The sequence below is a fragment of the Sminthopsis crassicaudata genome, chromosome 1, assembly GCF_048593235.1.
Source record: "Sminthopsis crassicaudata isolate SCR6 chromosome 1, ASM4859323v1, whole genome shotgun sequence".
NCBI classification, from domain to species: domain Eukaryota; kingdom Metazoa; phylum Chordata; class Mammalia; order Dasyuromorphia; family Dasyuridae; genus Sminthopsis; species Sminthopsis crassicaudata.
Window position 1 is genome coordinate 343,003,312 of NC_133617.1, and position 17,903 is coordinate 343,021,214.

Genomic DNA, 17,903 nt, shown 5'->3' on the forward strand with positions numbered 1-17,903 from the left:
GATGCCCATTAGATGGAGAATGGCTGAATAAGTTATGCTATATGAATGTTTTAGAATATTATTGTTCTGTAAGAACAATATGATCAGGAAGTTGATTTTAGAAAGGCCTGGAGAGACTTACATGAATTGATGCTAAGTGAAATGAGCAGACCAGGAAATCATTGTTTACTTCAACAACAGTATGATCATCAATTCTGATGAATTTTAACTCTTTCCAACAATGAGATTATTGATGCCAGTTCCAATGATCTTGTGATGAAGAGAGCCATCTACATACAGAGAGAGAGGATTGTAGGAACTGAATGTGGCAACATAATATACTTTTTTTTTTTATCTGATTTCTCTTGTGCCATAAGAGAACTGTATAAATGTTTATACATATTGGATTTAAGATACATTTTAACATGTTTAACATATATTTAATTGCTTGTCATCTAGGGAGGAGGTGGAGGGAGGAGGAGAAAATCTGAAACACAAGGCTATGCAAGGGTCAATTTTGTAAAATTATTCCTGCATATGTTTTGAAAATAAAAAAAGCTTTATTAAAAAGTATACTCCAAATAACTTACATAAAAAACTACAAATCAATATAATTCTAATGTTTTCTCTCACATTTACAAAATGGGCATTGAAGATAAAGTGTGGGAATAGGCAATAATTTGTGAAGGGCTACAGAAGGGATTGGGAATATCCAGCCCATGAGTTCTATAAGACCTGCAAAATCATTTGGTCTGGCCTTGTCAAAGCAGTCACAGATGATACTCAAAATTCAATAAATCCAGGAACTTTTTTGTAGCAACCTAAATTTATATTAAGTGAATGATAATGTAAATTTTGAGGGACAAGAAAGGAGTGTCCATTATGGGACACATCATTGAGGACATAACGAAACACTCATTTACTGCCGGTGGCCCATCTGTCTGTATTATGGTAACTCAAGAGGACAACAAGTGCCAGTTATGTAACAATAACGCCATATGGTAAAACTAGGGTGATCTGGTGATGAGATGAGCAAGAACTGATTTGATTTTGTCTTGATTCAAGTGATTTAATTTTTCACCACTGCATCATACACTAAGAAGGTCTCTGTGTACAGTCACTGTTGCTCAACAATGTAATATTAACTATTGTGTCATGCATTTTGTCAAGTAAAGAAGGTTTAAAAACTGGCAGCATAACCTTGACTCTGAAAATGGTGATCTTCTTTATCACTGCTGTGTCTGAATTATGGGAAAATGTTCATGAGGATTTATGAACTGTAGGATGAAGTCAAGCAGTTCATGGAGATGAAGGGAAAACCTGTCAGGGAACTCAATGATAGCAAGTGGCTGGACATACCAAGTATCTCTCTGAGCTAAATGTTAAACTGCAGGGTGAGAATCATCTTCTCAGCTCCCAGCTTTTAAACTTGAAAGCATTTTGAGCTAAATTAAGACTGTGAAAAGTGCAATTAAAAGGAATAATGGTGCATTTCCCCACTCTGGAAGACCAAAGATCATTCTACAATAGTTTTCAAGGACATGAAAAGTAAACAAATTGAATTTAATATCTTTGCTTTACTATTAAATGTGGAAGAAGCTGATTTGCCTGATATACTACATTCTGAAATCTAGCTGAAAAGCAATGAGCTGAAAGCTAGATACAAAAATCTCTCATTGCTTGATTTCTATAAGTGTTTTATAAGCAATAATGAATTTCTCATTTTAGGGAGACATGAATTGAAATATGTGCAAGTATTTGGAACAACTTGCTATCATGAGCAGTTGTTTTTTTTTTTATTTTTTAAACATACTATCCCCAAAACAACTGCACTCCAGATTGATGGACACAAATCTAGAAAAGTAGTTGTGATCATCAGTACCAGTTAACATCACATGTCTCATCAAAGAGACACAGGTGTAGACATCAAATTAGGGATGAGTTAGTTAACTGCTTGACCAAATATAGCAGGATAATTTTAAAGTTTATAATGTATTATGGCTTATTAATATAATATACAAATTGCCCATGGCCAAAAAAAGGCCCCTATAACTAGTCTAGAGGAAAACATTACTATACTTTTGATGGAATTGTAAATTTTTAAAATTAATCTGCAGAAATATGTATGTTTGAAAAATGTAAAGAATTAAAATGTCCATACAGTTTGCCCAGTGGTCTTACAGGCATTTGAGGGGGAAAAAAAAAGTTTGTTATAAACCAACCTATTGATATGATACAACTTGTTAGAAAAAATACTAACGAGGATTGTAGAAAAATACTAGGACTAAACAAGTATGCTTCTTTAGAGGATATCATAAGACGTTTGCCACAGTGAGCACAAATACCTTTTATACTTAGGCTATGATGAACATAGGGAGCCAGAGTTTCTTTTGGCAAGGGAATTCAAGAAAGACTCATCAATGTTTTCAATGTGATAAAGTAGGGCATTTGAAAGCCCAATGCTAGCAGAGAATACAGGGTGGGAGAACAAGAATCCAAAACCCTATATGCAAAATGCAACAGATTTCCATTGGGTATCGGAATGTAGAATGACCCAAGGGAATGGGAAGTGGGGACCAGCTCCAGGGCCCCAGGAAAAAAAAAAAACACTTGGGGCATGATGGCAGGCTATGTTAACACTCAAGAGAGTCTTTAGAAGTTCAGTACTCTAGACATAATCAATCTGCCGAAAAGCAATCTGATGGATGAAAGGGATTTACAGTTGAGGAGAATAGAATTGTACTCAATTGGTACTACTGAGATATCCCCTGGAGAGGTGAAATCTGTCTCTGTTTGGCCTATGGATCCTTTGCTTCCAGGCACAGTAGGCTTGACCATTTCACCTGTTTAGAGTGCTTACAAAACAATGCCATACTGATTTGGGAAACTGGGGAATATGTAGCTAATATCCCAAACACTAATATAGGTAAATATTGTGTGACATCACCCAAGAGATGGTAGCAGTACCAGATTTACTGATACAAACTCCTAATAGGCAATCTGGTGATAGTTGCCCAGATTTTGACTCCCAATATCAGAATCCAGGAATATTGTGGACTGCAGCTGTTACAGCTGACTGTTCAATGCTCACTATCTATGTAAATGGCATCAATGTTCACTATCTATGTAAATGGCATAGCATTGAAAAGGTGCAGATCATAAAGTCATTAAAGGTGCCAAACAGCCCAGTTATTGGCCAAAAATTAAGGCAGACACCTATTTTTCTGGCATAGGAGGATCAATAGCAGCTGAAGTTAATGCTACCCTTTGAGATGAATATTTGAACGTGAAACAGGAGTTTTTATTCCTTTTGAAGTAGAAAAAATCCCTATCTATGGGGAAGAGACATCTTAACAACAGGATGAGAATTGAGTACGTTGGCTTTTTAGGCAGGGCTGCTGTTGAAGACCTGTCTCCACTCTCACCTGTTCCCATTCAATGGAAAACTAATACCCTAGAGTGGGTAAAACAGTGGCCCTTAGCAAGTGATAAAATTCAGGCCTTAGATATAGTACAGGAGCTACTTGACCAAGGACATTTACAACCTTCTCTAAATCCATGGAATTGACCTGTATTTGTGGTAAAAAAGAAATCTGGAAAATGGAGGTTGTTGAATGTTTTAAGAAAAATAAATGAACAGATGGAAACTATGGGAACTCTTCAGCCTGGACTTCCATCTCCTACTCATTTTGCTTAGAGAAGAGCTGCTTTGGTTATCAACATTAAGAAATGTTTCAGTTCTATCCCTCTGGATAAGGAGGATATGAAAAGATTTGCCTTTCAGTATCTAATATTAATTTAGCTGAATGTTATAAAAGATGTGAATGTATAGTTTTTCCACAGGGAATGAAAAATAGCCCTACTATGTGTCAAATGTATGTTGCTGCTGCTCTTAAGTAAGAAAAGCATTTTCAAAAGTTATTTGGTTACATTACATGGATAATATCTTGGGATTTGCACCGGGAAAGCAAATGTTAGAAACATGTCTACAAAAGACATGATATGGTGTTAAGTGTGGGTCCATATTTAATTTCTGCCACACTAATTTCCAATTTTCCCAACAGTTTATTTCAAATAATGAATTCTTATCCTAAAAGTTGGTATCTTTGGGTTTGTCAATCACTAGATTGCTATATGTACACTATTTTGTCCTGTGAACCTAACCTGTTCCACTGATCAACTAGTCTTATTTCTTAGCCAATACCAAAAGGTTTTGATGACTGTTACTTTATAATATAGCTTTAGATCAAGTACAGCTAGACCACATTCATCTGATTTTTTTTTTCATTAATTCCCTTGAAATTCTCAAACTTTTGTTCTTCCATATGAATTTTGTTGTTTTTTTTTCTAGGTCATTAAAATAGTTTCTTGGGAGTCTGATTGGTATAGCATTAAATAAATAGATTAGTTTAGGGAGTATTGTCATCTTTATTATATTTGCTCGGCCTACCCACGAGCATGTAATGTCTTTCCAATTATTTAAATCTGACTTTATTTTTGTGGGAAGTGTTTTGTAATTTTGCTCATATAATTCCTGACTTTTCTTTGGTAGATGGATTCCCAAATATTTTATACTTTCAACATTTGTTTTGAATGGAATTTCTCTTTATATCTCTTGCTGTTGGATTTTGTTGGTGATGTATAAAAATTCTGAGGATTTACATGGATTTATTTTATATCCAGCAACTTTGCTAAAGTGAATTATTCCTAATAATTTATTAGAATCTCTGGGGTTCTCTTAAGTATACCATCATATCATCTATCTGCAAAGAGTGATAGTTTGATTTCCTCATTACCTACTCTTATTCCTTTAATCTCTTTCTCACTCTTATTGCCGAGGCTAGCATTTCTAATACAATATTGAATAGTAATGGTGATAGTGGGCAATCTTGTTTCACTCCTGATCTTAAGAGGAAAGGTTCCAGTTTATCCCCATTGCATATGATGCTTACTGACGGTCTTAAATATATGCTCCTGACTATTTTAAGGAATAGTCCATTTATTCTTATACTCTCAAGTATTTTTAGTAGAAATGGAGGTTGTATTTTATCAAATGCTTTTTCTGCATCTATTGAGATGATCATATGGTTTTTGTGAATTTGATTATTAATATGTTCAATTATACTAATAGTTTTCCTAATATTAAGCCAGCCTTGCATTCCTGGTATAAATCCTACTTGTTCATAGTGTATTATCCTGGGGATGATTTTCTGAAGTCTTTTTGCTAATATCTTATATAAGATTTTAGCATCAATATTCAAGAAGGAGATTGGTCTATAGTTTTCTTTCTCTGTTTTCAACCTACCTAGTTTAGGTATCAGTACCATGTCTGTGTCATAAAAGGAGTTTGGTAGGACTCCTTCATCCCCTATTTTTTTCAAATAATTTATATAACATTGGGGCTAATTGTTCTTAAATGTTTGGTAGAATTCACATGTGAATCCATCTGGTCCTGGGGATTTTTTCCTGGGGAGTTGATTAATAGCTTGTTGTATTTCTTTTTCTGAAATGGGACTATTTAAGCAATTTACTTCCTCCTCTCTTAATCTAGGAAGCCTATATTTTTGGAGGTAGTCATCCATTTCACTTAAGTTATCAAATTTATTGGCATAAAGTTGGGCAAAGTAACTCCTTATTATTGCTCTAATTTCCTCTTCATTGGTGGAAAGATCCCCCTTTTTATTTGTAAGACTAATAATTTGATTTTCCTCTTTCCATTTTCTGATCAGATTTACCAAAGATTTATCTATTATATTGGCTTTTTCATAAAACCAACTCTTTTTTATTTATTAATTCAATAGGTTTTTTTTTTTACTTTCAATATTACTGATTTCTCCTTTTAATTTTAGAATTTTAAGCTTAGTATTTGGTTGGGGGCTTTTAATTTGGTCTTTTTCTAGCTTTTTAAGTTGCAGGCCTAATTCATTGATCTTCTCTTTCTCTATTTCATTCAATTAAGCCTCTAAAGATATAAAATTTCCCCTTATTACTGCTTTAATTGCATCCCACAAATTTTGGTATGATGTCTCATTCTTTAAGATGAGATTATTTAGTTTCCAATTACTTTTTGGTCTATTTACCCCTAATGTCTTGTTGAATGTAGTTTTTATTGCATTGTGATCTGAGAAGAAATCATTTACTATTTCTGCCTTCCTGTATTTAACTTTGAGATCTTTATGCCCTAATATAAGGGCAATTTTCGTATAGGTTCCATGTACTATTGAGAAGAAAGTATAGTCCTTTCTATCACCATTCAGTTTTCTCCAAAGATCTATCATGCATAATTTTTCTAATGTTCTATTTACCTCCTTAATTTCTTTCTTATTTGTTTTGTGGTTTGATTTATCTAGTTCTGAGAATGCAAGATTGAGATCTCCCACTATTATAGTTTTCCTGTCTATTTCTTCTTTCAACTCTCTTAACTTCTCCTTTAGGAAGTTAGATGCTATCCCACTTGGTGCATATATGTTTAGTATTGATATAGCTTCATTGTCTATGCTACCCTTTAAGCAGGATACAGTTTCCTTCCTTATCTCTTTTAATTGGATCAATTTTTGCTTTAGCTTGATCTGAAATAAGAATGGCCATCCCTGCTTTTTTGACTTCTCTTGAAGCATAATAGATTCTGCTCCAGCCTTTTACCTTTACTCTGTAAGTATCTCCCTGCTTAAATGTGTTTCCTGTAAGCAACATATTGTAGGGTTCTGACTTTTGATCCAGTCTCCTATCTGCCTCCACTTAATAGGAGAGTTCATCCCATTCACATTTTCAGTTAAAATTACTAATTCTGTATTTCCTGCCATCATATTATACCCAGATTATGCTTTCCTCCCCCCGTTCACCCTGAACCCCTTCCATAATATTAAACTTGTTGGCCCCACTTGTGTCATGCAGCCCTCCTTTTTTAGTGCCCCTCCTCCCTCCTTTTAAATCCCTTCCTCTCTCTTGTACGCTTCCCTTATTACTCTTTTCCTTTTCCCTTTTGCTCTCCCCCCTTTTAATGAGGTGAGAGAGAATTCTCTGAAAAAGAAATATGTCAATTATTAACTCTTTGAGCCAACTCTGATGAGAGTAAGATTCACACAATGTTCCTCCCCCTCTCTAAATCCCCTCAGATGTAGTAAATTTTCTTTGCCTCTTCCTGGGATGTATTTTCCCTCTTTTTATCTCCCCTTTACCCGTTTTCTGATACTATCACCTTTCCCATTCTACTTCCCCTTTTTTATGTTATATGTGTCAAATCAAAATATGCATGTGGACTTTCTGTATATCTACAACAGAAATACTGTTCTCAAGAGTTCCTTTTACCTTTTTCTGCTTCTCTTGAGTCTTGTGGATGGAGATCAATTTTTTTGTTTAAGTCTGGTTTTTTCTTAGAAACTAATGGAATTCCTCTGTTTCATTAAATGTCCATCTTTTTCCATGGAAGAAAATGCTAAACTTAGCTGGGTAGTTTATTTTTGGCTGCATTCCAAGTTCTTTTGCCTTTTGGAATATAAGATTCTCGGCCCTTCAATCCTTTAATGTGGATGCAGCCAAGTCTTGAGTGACCCTTATTGTGGCACCTCAATATTTGAACTGTTTTTCCTGGCTACTTTCAATATTTTTCTTTAGTTTGATAGTTTTGCAGCTTAGCCACAATATTCTGTGGAGTTTTTTTTGTTGTTGTTTTTGTTTGTTTGTTTGTTTGTTTTTAGGGTCTATTTCAGAAGGAGTTCGATTAATTCTTTCAACACCTATTTTCCCTTCTGTTTCTATTTTCTCTGGACAGTTCTCTTTGTAAAATAGAATCTAAGATTGGCTCTTTTTTTCATCATAATTTTTGGGAAGTCCAATGATCCTCAAATTATCTCTCCTAGATCTATTTTCCAGGTCTATAGATTTTCCCAATAAATTTTTGACGTTTTTCTCCAGCTTTTCATTTTTTTGATTTTGTTTGACTGATTCTTGGTTTCTCAATGAATCATTCATTTCTATTTGTTCAGTCCTGATTTTTAATGAGTTATTTTCTTCATTCACATTTTTTAGTTCTTTTTGTATATGACCGATTGAGTTTTTAAATGAATTATTTTGCTCTGTGAAATTTTTTTCCATTTCACTAATTTTTTTAATGAATTATTTTCTTTTTCCAATTCACAAATCCTACTTTCTTGAGAATTCTTTATCTTTTCCAATTTAGAAATCCTACTTTACTGTGATTTTTTAACCTTTTCCAATTTACAAATTTTGTTTCCCTGCATTTCCTGTGAATTCTTTATCTTTTCCAATTCAAATTTCAGGACATTGTTACTCTCTAGCATAATTTCTCTTTCCTTTGCCCATTTATCTTCTAACTCTCTTTTCAGGTCTTTCATAGTCTCTTCTAGAAGAGCCAGGCTGTGGGTGTGCCCAGTGAAGGACCCCTGCTTTGTAACCTAGCAACTGCCTTAAGGCTAGAGGCTGAATATTGAAAGCATCACAATCCTAGGCCAAAGCCCCCACATGGGGCCATGGATATTATTAGCTGACTGGCAAATAGCCCCAGTGCACAGACCAGAAGTGTCTCCACCCTGGGATGCACAATCACTGGAGCTTCTCTGCTGTGGAAGTTCCACTGCCTCAGGCCGAGCCCCCCACTGTGAGATTAGAGGCTGCCCCAGGCTGTGTCTCCCCCACTGCCTTGCAGGTTCTTAATTGTCCCAAGGAAAGCCCCAAACAGCAGAAGGCTTGCCCCGATTTGTGCTGTCTCACTTCCGGTTTGGGGTAGCTATAGGCAGTTTCTGGCATTTGTTTGTTTGTTTGTTTGTTTGTTTGTTTTTAAGTGGCTTGACTTCTCTGCTGGTCTGCTCTTATGCAAGCAGAGTAGAGCTATCAGCCTATGCCAGAATCCTCTGTCTCAGTAGCTTTTCCCCAGAGACCTCTCCAGCTCAATTGGCACAATAAATTAGCCTTTAGTCTCTCTCTGTCTGTGCTGGTCCTTTTCCCCTCCCTTCATTACAGATTTTTTCTGACGATGTTTCAGATTCTATTCAGCTGGTAAGATGTTGTGTTTCTAATCTTTGTGATTTTTACCAGTCCAGTGTTATTTTTGGGGCTGAATAATATAATTGGTACTGAGGGTAAAAGAGAGCTTAGAAATTTGGGTTTATCTTCTCTGCCATCTTGGCTCCATCCCCCTATGATGGCATACTTAGACAACCCCAGAGATTCTATTAAAAAGCTATTAGAAATAATCCACACCTTTAGCAAAGTTACAGGATATAAAATAAACCCACATAAGTCATCAGCATTCTTATATATCCCTAGCAAAATCCAACAGATCTAGAAAGAGAAATTCAATGTAAAGTAACTTCAGATAGTATAAAATATTTAGGAATCTATCTGCCAAGGGAAAATCAGAAACTATGTGAGCAAAACTACAAAACACTTTCCATACAAATAAACAAGTTGGAAAAATTTTAAATGCTCTTGGATTGGGAGAGCAAATATAATAAAGATGACAATATTTTCTAATCTATTTATTTAGCGCTATACCAATCAGACTCCCAAAAAACTTTTTCAATGACTTAGAAAAAAATAAAATTCATATGGAAAAACAAAAGGTCAAGAATTTCAAGTAAATTAATGAAAAAACATCAAATGAAGGTGGCCTAGCTGTACCAGATCTAAAATTATATTATAAAGCAGTGGTTATCAAAACCATTTGGTATTGGCTAAGAAAAAGACTAGTTGATCAGTGGAATAGGTTAGGTTCAAAGGAAAAACAGCCAATAATATTAATAATCTAGTTTTTGACAAACCCAAAGACCCCAACTTTTGGGATAAGAATTCACTCTTTGAGAAAAACTGCTGGGAAAATTGGAAATTAATATGACAGAAACTAGGCATTGAACCACACTTAACACCATACATCAAGATAAGGTCAAAATGGATTCATGACCTAGGCATAAAGAATGAGATTATAAATAAATTAGAAGAACATAGGACAGTTTACCTCTCAGACCTGTGAAAGAAGAAGGATTTTATGACCAAAGAAGAAATAGAGATTATTATTTACCATTATCACAAAATAGAAAAAATGTGATTATATCAAATTGAAAACTGTTTTGTACAAGCAAAACTAATGCAGACGAGATTAGGAGGGAAGCAAAAAACTGGGAAAACATTTTTACAATCAAAGGTTCTGATAAAGGCCTTATTTCCAAAATAGAATTGACTCTAATTTATAAGAAATCAAGCCATTCTCCAATTGATAAATGGTCAAAGGTCATGAATAGACAATTTTCAAATGATGACATTGAAACTATTTCTAGCAATGGGAAAAGATGCTCAGAGAATTGCAAATTAAGACAACTCTGAGATACTATGACACAACTGTCAAATTGGCTACAATGACAGGGAAAAAATAATGCAAAATGTTGGAGGGAATGTGGGAAAACTGGGACACTGATACATTGTTGGTGGTATTGTGAATACATCCAGCCATTCTAGAGAGCAATTTGGAACTATGCTCAAAAAGTTATCAAATTGTGCATATCCTTTGATCCAGCAGTATTACTACTGGGCTCATATCCTAAAGAGATTTTAAAGAAGGGAACGAGACCTCTATGTGCAAGGATGTTTGTGGCAGCCCTCTTTGTAGTGACCAGAAACTGGAAACTGAACAGATGCCCATCAATTGGACAATAGCTGAATAAATTGTGGTATATGAATGTCATGGAATATTATTGTTTTGTATGAAATGACCAAGATGATTTCAGAAAGGCCTGGAAAGACTTACATAAACTGATGCTGAGTGAAATGAGCAGGACCAGATCATTTTATACTTCAACAATAATATATAATGATCAGTTCTGATGGACGTGGCTCTCTTCAACAATGAGATGAACCAAATCAGTTCCAATAGAGCAGTAATGAACTGAACCAGCTACACCCAGGGAAAGAAATCTGGGAGATGACTACACTACATAGAATTCCCAATCCCTTGATTTTTGTCTGCCTGCATTTTTTATTTCCTTCACAGGTTAATTGTACACTATCTCAAAGTCCAATTCTTTTTGTACAGGAAAATAACTGTTTAAAGATGTATACATATATTGTATTTAACTTATACTTTAATATATTTAAGCTGTATTGGTCAACCTTCCATCTGGGGGAATGGATGGGGGAAGGAGGGGAAAGTTGGAACAAAAGGTTTTGCAATTGTCAATGCTGAAAAATTACCTATGCATATATCTTGTAAATAAAAAGATATATATAAAATATGTATACCTTTTATACCAATGTACAAATTAATGTATGCTATAAAACCATAATGGAGTGGCAAATTTTATTGGCCACAGCTAAAATTTTCACATAATTAAAGATAACTCAGCTATTATATAATTGACAATGAATTTTTGATGAAAAGGTTTCTAAGGTTCCTCTTAAAGAACCAACTATCTTTACAGATGCATTGAAAGATAACATTTGTGCTGTATACTCTCATGACTTATCTAAACTATAGAGTAGTCAGAACTCCCTTCAATCCACTCAGCAGAATAAATTCTGTGCAATCATGCTAGCTCTTATCCAAGAGATGTAAATTTAATATCTTATTTAGCCTATTCAGTAGGTGTGATATAAAGGATTGCCACAACCCTAATGAAATTTGTAGATCTAATATCTACCCCGCTCTTTAAGAAACTTCAAGAGCAAGTGAAAATCATCCATAAGATTTATATCTTACATGTCCACTATCATAGTGTACTATTTTATAGTCCCATTTTTCATGGAAATTCCAAGGCAGATTACTATCTAACCATGTTAGCCATCACTCTTTTATTTCAGGCAGAGCAAGAATCTCATTCTAAATATCATCAGGCTGCTCGAGTTTTATGTTTGCAATTTGGGATAACAACAGAGGAAGCTAGGAGCATAGTAAAAGCCTGTACAGCTTAAATCATTCACAACTAATACTGCTGTTACTTTGTCCACAGAACATTTCACTTTGCATAAGCTCATGGAAGTCTTTCCAGGTTTTTCTGAGAGCATTCTGCTCATCAAATTCTTATACAATAATATTCCATCATAATCACATACAACAATTTATTCAATCATTTTCCAATTGAATATCCACTAAATTCTTTGCCCCCAGAAAAAGTTGCTATATTTTTGTACATATAGGTCCTTTTACTTTTTTTTTTCATTTTTATCTCTTATGATACAGATCTACTAGTGCTTTTGATAAGTGAAAGCATATGTATGATTTTTTTAAGTCTTTGAGTATAGTTCTAAATTCTTCTATAGAGTGGTTGAATCACTTTACAATTACACCAATAGTACATTAATGTTAATTTTTCCCATGTCTCTTAAACCATTTTTCATTTTCCTTTTCTACTGTTAGCCAATCTCATAGGTATGAAGTAGCAACTCAAAACTGTTTTAATTGGCATTTCTTCAATAAAGTGAGTTAGAGCATTTTCATATGGATATAGATAGCTTTGATTACTTCATCTGAAAACTGTTAACATCTTTTAATCATTTATCAATTGGGGAATGGCTCTCATTTTTATAAATCTGACTCATTTATCTATACACTTGAAAAAAGCAGCCTTTATTATGGAAGCCTCATTTTTTTAAACCATTACTTTTGATAACTATTACCCCCTGTTATATTATCTCTCCTTTCACCCTGTCCTTACTCAAAAGTGTTTTGCTTCTGATGAGCCTCTCCCCCAATCTGCCCTTGTTTCTATCACTCTGTCCCTGCCATTATTCCCTCCCTGCTCCTAGTTTTCTGTACAGTAAGATAGATTTCTATATACAAGTCATTGCCCTTTATTTCCCCTTTTTCCCTCTCTACTTTTCTACTTTAAAAGATTTTTCTTTTATATGAGATAATTTCCATCATATTATCTCATTTTTACCTTTGCTTTTCTCCCAGTGAATCCCTCTCTCTCCTCTTATTTTTATTTTAGATATCATCCCTTCATGTTTAACTCATATCTGTGTGCTCTGCCTGTCTGTCTCTGTCTGTCTCTGTCTGTCTGTCTCTCTGTCTCTCTCTCTTTCTCTCTCTGTCTCTCTCTCTCATTTTATATATATATATATATATATATATATATATATATACATATATATATATATATATATATATCATTCTAACTACTCAAATAATCAAAAAATTCTTAAAAAGTATAGTATATTCTTGTGCAATGTTGGAGGGTATGTGGGAAAACAAGGACACTGATACATTGTTGGTGGAATTGTGAACACATCCAGCCATTCTGGAGAGCAATTTAGAACTATGCTCAAAAAGTTGTCAAACCGCATACCTTTTGATCCAGCAGTGTTACTACTGGGCTCATATGCCAAAGAGATCTTATAGAAGGCAAAGGGACCTGTATGTGCAAGAATGTTTGTGGTAGCCCTCTTTGTAGTGGCCAAAAACTGGAAACTTAAGTGGATACCCATCAATTGGAGAATGGCTGAATAAAGTGTGGTATATGAATATTGTGGAATATTATTGTTCTGTAAGAAATGACCAACAGATGATTTCAGAAAGGCCTGGAGAGACTTACATGAACTGATGCTGAGTGAAATGAGCAAGATCGGGAGATCATTGTATACTTCAACAACAATACTATATGATGATCAATTCTGATGTAGGTGGCCAATTTCAACAATGAGATGAACCAAATCAGTTCCAATAGAGCAGTAATGAACTGAACCAGCTACACCCAGCAAAAGAACTCTGGGAGATGACTATTAACCAATATATGGAATTACCAATCCTTCTAATTTTGTCTGCCTGCATTTTTTATTTCCTTCACAGGCTAAATATACACTATTTCAAAGTCCAATCCTTTTTGTACAGCAAAGCAACGGTCTGGACATGTATACATATATTGAATTTCATTTATATTTTAACATATTTAACTTGTATTAGTCAACCTGCCATTGGGGGGGGGAGTAGGGGAAAAATTAGAACATTGGCAATTGTCAATGTTGTAAAATTACCCATGCATATATCTGGTAAATAAAAAGTATGTTTTAAAAAAAAGTATATTATCTTCCTATGTAGGAGTGCAAATAGTTCAACATTATTCTCTAATTTTCCTTTTACTATTTAACTTTTATAGCTTCTCTTGAGTCTTGTATTTGAAAGTTAAAATTTCTATTCAGCAGACTACTCTGAGATACCACTATATACCTGTCAGGTTGGCTAAAATGACAGGAACAAATAATGATGAATGTTGGAGGGGATGTGGGAAAACTGGGACACTGATACATTGTTGGTGGAGTTGTGAAAGAATCCAGCCATTCTGGAGAGCAATTTGGAACTATGCCCAAAAAGTTGTCAAACTGTGCATACCCTTTGACCCAGCATTGCTGTTATTGGGATTATATCCCAAAGAAATACTAAAGAGTGGAAAGGGACCTGTATGTGCCAAAATGTTTGTGGCAGCTCTTTTTGTTGTAGCTAGAAACTGGAAGTTGAATGGATGTCCATCAATTGGAGAATGGTTGGGTAAATTGTGGTATATGAAGGTTATGGAATATTATTGCTCTGTAAGAAATGACCAGCAGGAGGAATACAGAGAGGCTTGGAGAGACTTAAATCAACTGTTGCTGAGTGAAATGAGCAGAACCAGAAGATCACTATACACTTCAACAACAATACTGTATGAGGATGTATTCTGATGGAAGTGGAAATCTTCAACATAAGGAAGATCCAACTCACTTCCAGTTGATCAATGATAGACAGAAATAACTATACCCAGAGAAGGAACACTGGGAAGCGAATGTAAATTGTTAGCACTACTGTCTATCTACTAAGGTTACTTATACCTTCGGAAGCTAATAATTAATGTGCAACAAGAAAATGGTATTTACACACATATATTGTATCTAGGTTATATTGTAACACATGTAAAATGTATGGGATTACCTGCCATCGGGGGGAGGGAGTGGAGGGAGGGAAGGAATAATTTGGAAAAATGAATTAAAAAAAAAAAAAGAGTTGTCTTCCACAGGGGGGGAAAAATTCTATTCAGCTCTGGTCTTTTCATCAAGAATATTTGAAAATCCTTTATTTTATTAAATACTCAATTTTCCCCAAAGAGTTTTTCTTTTTGTATAGGTGATTCTTATTTGTAATCCTAGCTCCTTTGCCATGCGAAACTTCTTATTCCAAGTCCTCCAATCCTTTACTGCAGAAGCTACTAAACCTTGTTATTTAGATAAGACAGCTCGTCTTCCTTTCCATGCTCCTATGCTCCCTCCAGGGTAGAACCCTCATAGTTTGAGACCCAATGAAATTTGGCAAATGAATGTAACCCATTATAAACATTTTGGTCATCTTGTCTTTTATTCATGTTGTAGTAGACACCTTTTCAGGATTCACTTTTGCAATACCAGCAGCAAAAGAGACAGCCAGAATGGTCACTGAATTCCTTATACTAGCTTTTGCAATTTTGGGTGTGTCACAAGCAATAAAAAACATAATGGACCTGCATATACTTCTAAACATTTTGCACACTTTTATGTACAGTATCATATTTTATATACCACTGCCATACCCTTTAATCCTCAAGGACTGGCAATAGTAGGGAGGAAAAACAGAGACATCAAGATGCTCCTCCAAAAACAAAAGAAAGAGGGAGTCACAGGTAACCCTAGAGAACTTCTAAATTGAGCTCTTTACGCTATTAATTTTTTGATTTTTGATAAAGATGCACTGGCTCCAGCAGACAGGTTTTATAACCCATAAGAAGGGCAGTGTCTAGTGGGAGAAGCTCCATTATCTTTAGATAATTTCCAGGTGATGTGGAGAGATCCAGAAAGTGGTGAATGGAAGGGATTGGATAGGTTAACTGCTTAGGAGGAGTATCTCTACATGGTGTTTCTCTCTCTCTCTCTCTCTCTCTCTCTCTCTCTCTCTCTCTCTCTCTCTCTCTCTCTCTCTCTCTCTCTCTCTCTCTCTTTCTCTGTATGTATGTAGGTATATATATATATATATATATATATATATATATATATATATATATATATATATATATATATATATGTGTGTGTGTGTGTGTGTGTGTGTGTGTGTGTGTGTGTGTATGTGTGTGTGTGTGTGTGTGTATGGTGTGTATGCTACTTTTGTCTCTGACACATGAGTTGAGGGACTTGACACACATGCCTAGGTCTAAGGCCAGCAGTATTTGAGGGATAGTATTTTTTCAGTAAATGAGTTGAGCAAAAGTTTTCTATAGAAACCCAGATAATCTTCTTGAGCTATCAGGTAGATGTCTGAATGACAGCCTTATACTTGATGTCTTCTTTGCAAAGTCATGTTCTTATTTCATGAGGATAAACAATAAAGGAGGCAAATTTCTTGAAAACAGTGGCAGCGGCAGCTACAAATTAAAAAAATAATAATAATAATAATAATAATAATTAGAGTTTCTGCTTCCATCAGTTCCATTTGAATAAAGGATTAATGGGATCTCTTTCAGCCATTTTTTTTGCATTTCTATAGAGTATAACAGCTTATGGTCTTAGAAATTCTAGAACATGAGGCAGTTAATCCTTTAGAGAATTCATGAATGTCTTCCATCTGGAAAATGAAATAAGCATATTGGAAAGTGGTGGAAGAACAAAGTTAGGGACTCTCTGAGCTCTCCCAAATTCCCCTGCAAACAATATTGCAATAAGGCTTTAAAATGAATTCTGGAGTGGCAGAGCCACAAAAAGACAGGGTGAAAGAATTATTGTACTTAAGAAAACATAAAAGGTCGCAAAGAGCACAGTGAAGTTCTTCTTGGGTCACACCCCAGAAACAAGCAGCAGACTTTGAAGGTGATTTTATCAAGGTAATTAGTTGTTTAAAGAGTTTTTTTGCCCAAAGAAAATAAGAAGATTGTGGCACTGGGTAAAGAACTCTGTTGTATTGTTCTCATGCCATTTACTAAGATGAGGACAAAACAGGAAGATAATTTAAGGATGATAGCATCAAATTAGGAGAGCATGGAATAATTTGCCTCTCAGATCTATAGCTAAAGGAAAAATGTGACATAAGAAATAGCATTATGAGATGTAAAATTGATAATTTCCTTATGTTAAATTTAAAAGTTTCCACACAAAGGCAATATAGCTCAGATTAGAAGGAAACAATCTTTACAGTAAGTCCATCACAATATATAAAGAGCTGAATCAAATTTATAATATGTCATTCTCTAATTGATAAATGATCAAGATATATGACCAGGCAGTTTTCAGATGAAGAAATCAAAGCCATCTATAGTCATATAAAAATGCTCTAAATCACTATTGATTAGAAAAATGCAAATTAAAATAACCCTGACATAGCACTTCATACCTATCAGATTGGCTAATATGAAAGAAAAGAAAAATTATAAATGTTGGAGGGATGTGGAAAATTTTGGACACTAATGCATTGCTGTACATTGTGAACTGAGCCTATCATTCTGGAGAATGATTTGGAACCAAAAGATTACAAATCAATACATATCCTTTTGACCCAATAATACCAGTTTAGGTTTACATAAGAAGAGATAAAAAAGGACCTATCTGTTGTGGGCCAGACAGAACTTGAAACAAGGTACTAAGAAGATTTGAGGAGACAATGATTAAATCTAGTTTAGCACTGATTTAATCCTACAACAAATAATGATTTCCTAATGATATAATGATTGTTTTATACTCAGTGTGAAACATATAAGCTAGAAGCTCTCAGGGCCAGAAAAGACAAGCACACTGGAAGCTCCTGGAGGCTGAGACAGATTCATTTCAACGCCCAACTTTGTTGTGGCTGTGAGGCTGAAGCACAAACCTTTGGATTCAGAGAGATTCAGAAGACAGAGAAGGAAGCAGGAGCTCAAGCTTTCAGAATCAAGAAGAGAGATAGGCCTCTAAGAAAGCTAACTAGGCCCCAGAAAAGGAGACAAGACTTT